Source organism: Morone saxatilis, unplaced genomic scaffold (assembly GCF_004916995.1).
Source record: "Morone saxatilis isolate NCDOM2014 unplaced genomic scaffold, NCSU_SB_2.0 Contig4, whole genome shotgun sequence".
In the NCBI taxonomy this organism is placed as follows: domain Eukaryota; kingdom Metazoa; phylum Chordata; class Actinopteri; family Moronidae; genus Morone; species Morone saxatilis.
The window spans coordinates 16,430,508-16,439,425 of NW_023339984.1; the positions used below are offsets into that span (position 1 = coordinate 16,430,508).

General features: G+C 35.1%; 1 protein-coding gene across 1 annotated transcript in view; it reads left to right on the forward strand.

The window, feature by feature from the left end:
- stk26 (serine/threonine protein kinase 26) overlaps positions 1-8,918 on the forward strand; it is a gene marked incomplete in the record, with an annotated part of 29,872 nt that overhangs the window by 7,688 nt on the left and 13,266 nt on the right.

Genomic DNA, 8,918 nt, shown 5'->3' on the forward strand with positions numbered 1-8,918 from the left:
GAAGACTTGAAACTAGAGATTGAGACCATAAACTCATTAAGAAAATGTTTACTGAGCTCATAAATCAAGAGAGAAGTCGGGTTATTTCTCCATAAGTCTGCATGGTATCGGTCTGTTATTGCTGCCAATTTATGCTAAGCTAAGCTAACCAGCTGCTGGCTGTAGCTTCATATTTTGTGTACACACACAACAGAGTGGTATCAATCTTCAAATTTACTCTAAGTTAGAGAGCAAATGTCAAACTATTGCCTCAACATTTAACAATAAAGCCAAAAAAAAGGTTTTCAGTTAACAAATGAGGCCACATTGCTGCTCTGTTTTAAAAAGGAAATAAACATCCCTTAGACTTGTTGTACATCATTTTTTCTTTCCTTTTTTTTTTTAAACGCACCCAGTTTTAATGGATTCAGTGAGTTGTGGAAAAGTTGTCATGTTGGATGACTCAACACATCATGTCATGTTTTTCAGTTGAGCCTGAAACAGGAAATGTTAAAGAGCGGTGAGAATTTCGCATGATGCCTCTCTGAAAAGGTCATTTTTGAGAATGCTGTGTTTGTACTTCCTCCTCCAGCAGCTGTGACCTTTGACCCCTAATACACACACATAGAGCTTTTTTGGGGGGATATTTGGACACCACTTGTTAGTAAAAACATGGATCTCTCTCTCTCGCTGCCTCTCTCACTTACTTGCTCGCGCACACAGTTTCCAGAGCCTTGTCCAAGTTTTCCTGGGCAGCTGAATGTTTGCACGGACCAGGCAGGCCTCACTGACCTCTAAAAACTCTGCCTCGCTTTGTCTATCTGGTGTGGCTTTGACCTGAATCTGGCTCTTATCACCAGCAGTTCCCTTATCACTATTTAACCTACAGCTATAAAACTCAGGTGCGTGTTTGTCCAGTTAACAGTCTTCTTTACCGTTGCTCCTCTGTAATATTTAAACTCAGTGTGATGTGAAATGTGCTGTAATGGATCTCGGGAAAGTTGAGATTTTGCTTGTAGCCGGAGCAAAAGCTTTAAATAACATTTGTGTTGATCTTCTGAAGAAGAGAGGAATGGATTGAAATTGTTGGGAACATTTACTGAATGGTAGAACTAACGCATCTTGCGAAAAGTCAAAGATTTTCGACGGAAATGGGCAAAATTGAACCATTAAGATAAATTTAAATGCTGAACAAGAAACGTTATTGTGCTATTCGCTCTTGCTGTTACCTTGCAAGGCAGCTGGACTCACAGGATCACATGAGAATGAACAAACTAGTACCGTATCTATCCTTTGAGGAAGTACTGGGGCACAGTGGTGCTTTGAGCTACATGCTAACATGCTCACAACGACAATACTAACATGTTGATGTTCAGCAGGTATAATTTTACCATTTCCCCCCTCTTAATGTATCAAACATGTGCAAATCCAATAGTTAACTCCGAACCCTACAATGTCCAGCTCATGGTGGCGCTAGAGGAGAAGTGAAGGGTGCACCAAAGTCAGTCGCATTCATCTTCTGGGTTGTCCTAAACGTCAGTCCCTCTAATATTTATATTAATAAGTGGTGAACCGACAGACAGATCAGCATTAAGATGATCACTGTTTGGGGTCAACCTCGTGGTGAGACTGTGATTTCATAAGAAAATTTAGCTTTGTCATTTCTGAGGATCATATGATTAATTTACATGAAGTAAACATCAGCAGTGGTTAGTTCATATGAGATCATACAGGTTCCTCTTTTTTTTATGTATTTTTGTTATATTTAAATGTTCCACTGTCAGTATTTTTTTTTTATGCTGTAAATACGCACATTAACGTCCAACATACGTCAGCTAGAGCTGAAACCATTAATTGAATCACTTATTAATCAGTTGACCATAATAATTTGATTTATGGAGCAAAAATACCAAACATTTGTTGCTCTTTACATAAGAATTTGCTGTTTTTCTCAGTTTTATGCCACTTTAATCAGGGCTAGATCCAACATTTAGCCCCTTTCTGAGTAATATTTTTGAGGATAACGTATTTAATTAAGCATAATTATGCTTAACTCAGTACTCAGATCTAGTAGATTACTAGAAGTAAAAGTAGCATTACCAAATACTCTGTTATATTAAAAGTCCTGTATTTGACATATTACTTAAAGTAAGTAAAAGTAGAAAAATATTGGAAATTAAATGGAAATACTTAAGAAACTTCACCAAAATTGTACTGTGCAAATATAATGTCTGTTTCCTTGATTACTAATAATCAATATCTGTATCTAGAAAAAAAAAAACATATTGTTTGACCCCTAATTTTAATATCTTTTGACAAAACAAGTGATGTGAAGATGTCAACTTGAGCTCTGGGAAATCGAATTACAACATTTTCTAGACTAAATAATGAATAAATTGATGAAATAATCAATGTATTGATCGTTTTATACTCTTATTCTTCCACACAGGATGTTGCTTTGCTTTGACAGAAAGGTTTTTATGTCTCCCGTGATTCTGCTGACTGGTCAGTTATTTTAACCTTTAGTTCAGGTTAATGAATGATCTGTTTCTCAACTAATTGGTCGTTATTTAATCATTTTCCAGTGCGCTTCCTTGGATTAAAGCTGGGAAATTTTACGCCGCAGGATTCATCTGACTGAGCGACACAATCAAAACACTCTGTTGACATTGTGGCTTTAGTTAAACATTCACCTGAAACACCTTTTTTTTTAGATCTGGAAAGTTGGTTTGTTTGCATTCATGTAATTCTCCTTGGATGTCCGTAACCGATAACATCAAATTAAAATTCCCAGACCGCGAGTCGCTAACAGTCGTTTAAAGATTATTTGACCAGCAGTGACACATTACCTGGAGCTGTTTTTCTGACTGTGACAGACGGTAGTTTTATGTAGAAATACTGAATGTATCTACAGTAACACTGTGGCCCATACGGGCTGTAATGATTGAGCGAGTGTTGAATATTTAACTTCTTCCTCTCCTCTAAATGTTGTTCTTTCACCACGCTGAGACTGAAAGGTCAAAGTGTAACCTCTCAGGTTTATATAATCGCCCTGTTGTGTTTTACTTATTTTATGTTTATACTCTAAACCCCCAAAACTTTCAGCAGTTTGTGTGCATTACATTAATGGATGTTTTTGGATTATTATCTCTGCACATTGCTCATATTCTTTATACTGAGGACATTTGCACACTCTAACCTTTTAATTAAGCTCTTTTCATATTAAAAACATATATTTTACATGTTTTTTTCAATATATTTTTCATATTTTATGTTGTAAATCTTTACATTCACTTCAGAACTCTCTTATTATGTTTATTGGCAAATAAAATGTGCTGTGATTCGTAACCCGATACATGGGTCGTTTTTGAGAATCAATACAATATCACACAACAAAATGTTGTGATAATAAGGATAATTCCTTGTGTGTGAAAAACCTACTTAGCAATAAAGTTTTATGTTATGTTAATATCTGGCTGAAAATAACCTTATTGCGTACACACACACATAACATTTAGCACCAATGTGCGCACTCAGATGCAAATATCACTATTGGAACATTCAAACATTCAGACTCGCAGTCAATCTGACTGCCTTTGTTTTGGCCACATTAGTGGGCCTAGCTCCTCGCATTGTGTTGCCAGTCGGTGTAAATATAGCTTTGGTCCAGATTAAAATAGATCAACAACTACTGGATGAATTAAATTTGTCCAATACTTTTGTTTTATGACCAAATGAATGCAAAAACTAATGCTTCAACATCAGCTGTTACTTTGTGAGAAGTTCTAATTAGCAACTGTTAGTATGCTAACACACTAAACTAACATAGTGAACATTGTAAACATTATACCTGCTAAATACCAGCATGTTTAACAGGTTTATCAGCAGCTAGCATGGCCACCTTCCCTCTGCAGCTTGTAAGTAAAACTTTTAGTTTTTAAAGTTTTGCTAAAGATCTGCAGTAAAAATCACTTCTCATGTTCGACTAACTATTGAACGTCAATACTGTTGTTTTATTAGCAGTGATTGAAATGTGTCTGTGGCACCCAGTATCAAACGTGATTTTAAATACAATTATTTGCCATTTTTTATTATTTTATTTAAGCAAAGTTAAAGAAGGAGCCTTGTGTGTGTTTATATTTCTGATAGTACCGACTCAAAGTATTGATTCATACAGAAACTGGAAAGATACAAACAGCTTTTTTTTTCTTCTGGGAGAAAACAAAGATGAATGTTTAATGTAGTTAAAACCACAGAGACATTACACCAGTGTGTCTTTCTTTATCATCAGCTGGTTTGTGAAAGACGGTTAAAAACATTCAAAGCTGACTTTCTAATGAAAGCTATTAGGATGAGAGAGTCCACAGTCTCTGGCTCATGGCCTCCAGGGAAACCCCACTGTTGGATATTGCACTCTTACATCATAACTGATATCTAAACAGCCAGTTTCTGCACTTCCTTATTGGCTCAAGTTGAATCGTACAGTTAGATTTTCCCTTGGATGAAACATAAACACACAGAAGACATTAATTACTAACACTGAGAATATAAAAAACTGACCAAAACACATTTTTTACACTTATAATTTCATTTTATTTAGATTATTTTAATAAAGAAACGGCTGAAACTACAGATTCTTTAATAAATTGTGTCTATAAAACCCACAGTCAGTCTCACAGGTGTTTAAAATACCTGTGGGACTGATTAGAGCTCTGATTTTTGGGTGCCAGGAATTGTGTGTCGCTAATCTGTGTGCTTACGGGAATGATAAAGATGTCCAGTACGTTTGTCCTGTAATTAACAGCTGTAAAAGAAAAGCTATCGGGAGATTAAAGGGAACAAGAGACGCCCAAACACACAAACACAAAACTGTGAACTGTGTTTTTATTCTTTATATTAAGGTACACATATGCCCCATTAAGTAGCCTGTTAGCAGGTATATTAGTAGCATATTGGTTCTTTATTATAAAGCATTATTCTATTATTCAGCATGATAATATTATACAACTACAAGGCCCTTTTTACTAACAGTCCCCCTCAGAAACCTCCTAATTACTTCTACTTACTTTTTGATTGTAACTAAGTGACATATTTTGTTCATATTATATTAAAAACTGTACAATTAGCTTAAATAGTGAACTAAAATGAGTGATTTGATTAAATTTTGAGTAGATTATTTCCTGTTTAGGGAACTTTTTACACAATTTTCTGTCTATTATGTATTTTTTATCATTTTTTAACAATCATACAGACTTTATAGGCTTCTTTTTTCACAACTTCAATGTATTCTTCTCCCTTATACTTGGCTGTTGTTCAAATAGACTATTTATTTTAGGTTTTCTTGCACCCCTTAACATCCAGAAGGCCTCACAACCCCTAGTGGGGGGTCCCGACCCCGTGGTTGGGAACCACTGGTCTGCTCTTGTGTAACAAAACACATAACTGCAAGTGTGTCCAAATAACTCTGAATTAAGTCTTTGTAACTCTGAATATCTATTTTTATCTTCTTTTTTTATTAGAGCGGGGAACTTATTCTGAGTTAGAAAGACTTCATTCAGAGTTATTTTGACTCTAATAGCACTTGTTGTTCTGTTACATAAGAATAGACCATATTTATTAAGTGTTATTAGGGTCATTATGTAATAGGAAAGAGGTCCTTTGGCATGCGGATGAGAGGGAACTCCCACACATTTATTGCTAGTGTGCTAATGGTGACAGACACCATCAACAAAATTATTAGGGTTTATTGTCTGGGAGTCATTAATGTAAATGTACAAAATAGGTTGAACCCTGACTGATGATAATGAGGCACCTTTTTTATGGTCTGTTTTATTCATGGAAGACCGATATTAAGATTTAAGATGTGTTCTTTAAAGATTAATTTCACTTAAAAAGTCACATAAAGTCCAAAAATAAAGAATATTAAAGATTAAAAAACAATTCTAAGCCTTAATTATAAGACGTTACACATGTTTTGTATTATTTTGGATGAAGTATCACTTGTTTAACATACAATATCGTATTTTAAGGATATTTTTAATGTGATAGTTGACAGTGAAGAGACTGGAAACAGTGAAAATAAGGTGTATGACCTGCATTATGCATCAGAGGTCGAATAGGGGACATTGTGGTTAGATGGTATATGCACCTTTTAAACCAGGACACTCTTAAACATTATAGACTGTACTAGAAGTTACATAAAAGTTGAATTTAACTTCATTATAATAGGAAATTACATACATTTAGTAACTTTGAAGCCTCAGTTACGTCATCGTAGATGGTTTAATGTACTGCGATACCGGCATTGTCCTTGTAGAAGCTTTCATATTATTGTATGTTATTGTCTGTTTTTTGTCCTCCTCCTCTATATTCGCTGTTTTCTCCTTGTCTCTCTGCACCGAGCTGGAAGTATCATTAGACTGTAACCGCTGTGTTTGCTGACTGGGTGTGGCAACATTGTGGGCACTGAGTGTGTTGTGACTGTTCCTTTTTTTAGTTCAGAGAGGAAACTCAACCAGCATCGTATCATATGCTTCACTGGGTGTGTTTTTTATTAAAAAATGCTTCTTCCTAAACAACTCTTGGGAGTTTTAAGAACAGAATGTGAGTGTGTGTCATAGTCTGTGACCTGCAAGTGCTTGTTGAAGCCAATTGTGGGTTACGTAACTAACTTATTGCAGTTTTTTCTGACTTATATCCTTATATACTTATACAAATTTATTGCAATTATTTTCTTTAAAATGTCAGAAAATAGTGAGAAATGTTCATTTTAGTTCCCCCTAATGTCATAAAATGTCTTGTTGAAAACCACAATTATATTCACTTTATTATCATGTAAGATAAAGAAAAGCAGTAAAATCCTCATAACTAAGAACATTTTTACTTAATAGATTAAATAAACAAATTGTCAGAAAAGCTGCATATAATGTTTCAGTCAATCATAGTCCTAATTGATTAATTAAAAAAACATTTCACCCTATACCAAGATCAGACTTATAGCCTGTGTACCAAGTTAACTTCAAAGCAAACTTAATTTATTTATGGAAAACAAGTGTAACAGACATTTAACAAGATATTACAGTAATATAATTACTTAATACATTTAAATGAATTCATGATATTGAAGTGAGGCTAACATTTGAAGGAAGAAATAACGTGAGAAGTTGACTACGCCTGCTTAGTTCAACAGTGTTTGGTTTAACCGGTTTGGCGGTAGCTAAATGGTCGCTAATATTAGCTTAGCAAAGTTTAACTGACATTACTTAGTTTGCTGACATTATTTGTTTTCTCTACTTGTGCCACTGTTACACTGTACTGTTGTATACTTTACATTATCCCACAATAAAACTGCCCCGTTTTATGTGTAACATCTTAAAAGTTAGCTTAACGATAGCTAACTGACGACTGTTCGACACTTTAGCTGCCTGAGCTAACATTAGCAGGGCGAGCTATTTCACAGATATAAAACTTAGGAGCCCTTGGTTTAGCTCTTATAAGTTAATTATCTTAATTAAAATAACATACAAGTTAACCTGGGAGACACTGGCTGCTGTTAGCTGTTTGTTTTTACTCTCAGCTAAGCTAACTAGCTGCTACTAGAAAGCTAATTGAACCACTTGAGAGACTTGTTGCTCAATAAAATGTTATTCCAGATCAGATTTATTTATTTATGATTTGTTTAGTAACTCGATTAGGTGTTGTGCCCCAAATATTGTTGACTTTTTCTGTCAAGCAATCGAAGCTTTTTAGCTAACTAGCTACATTTATGAAAAGTAACGACAGAAAAATGGCCAAGAAAATGGCAACAAGTACGGATGAGGTCGACCCAGCAATGCAAGTTGTCGTAAGTCGACTTACAGAAATAATAACTACGTATTTCTTGGGTGAACGTGGCTAACAGTTAGCAACTGCTTTTCAAAATAAAATACAGAAGTTTAAACCGAAACTGATGAAACAATTTAAATAACTGAAGAAATTGTATGCTTTTATAAATCAGCTAAATACTAGCTTCTGTGTATCATGAGAATAATTCTTGTTTCTTGATTAGCTAGTGTACTTTTGTTTTGTTTTGTTTCATGTTAACGTACTTTGGCCCAAAAACTAACTAATTCATGGTCCTCGGATGATGAATCCTACTACTTTTTGGTGACTAATGCACTTTTCTCCTGGTGGCCGCCATGAAACTTTTCATTAATTTTCCATATGTGCACAAGAAACCAACATATTTTGATTTCATTAACATCTTGAGCAGCTCGATTGTGCCTTTATATATTCTTGCGTATTTATGTTTACAGTGAAAATCACATTAATGAAGTCTTTCACTGTGACGTTTGGTTCCTGTAAACTCGCTGCCTTTTCTTTGAGTTGTACAACCGCAGCGGTAACAGTGCAGAGTTTAGGAAACAAATGTAAGTCAGTGGAAAGTCCTCTGAGATAAGTATGGGTGTGTGTGTGGCTGTGTGTGTGTGGTGTGGTGTGTGTTGCTCGTGGTGTGTGTGTGCTGTGGCTGTGGTGTGTGTGTGTGTGGTCTGGCAGCTGTGTGTTCAGTTCCTGTTATCTTTAACTGTCATGCTGGCTTCCTTCTGTGTTTTTATGGTTTTTTTTTGACTGTGTGTGTGTGGTGACTTTGTGTAGCACTGTGGTGACAACATGGCCGACGTGTTGCAAAGCCTGTGTGTGTGTGAGAGCAAATAAGAGTCAAAGTCTCAGGGAATGTGATGGAAACTTAAATTACCATTATTATTGTCTTTTTTTAATTTATTTGTTAAAACCCATACGCTATATATAATGCTACACTCACTACATTTTGTATTTATAGGTTATTTTTTACTATGTTTTGTTCAGTTTTATGTGCAATTTCTTCTAAATAATTAAATTATTGTGTGAATATAAAGTGGTATTAATCACGTTTTGCCTTTTCTCTCTTTGTTTCCTCTCTG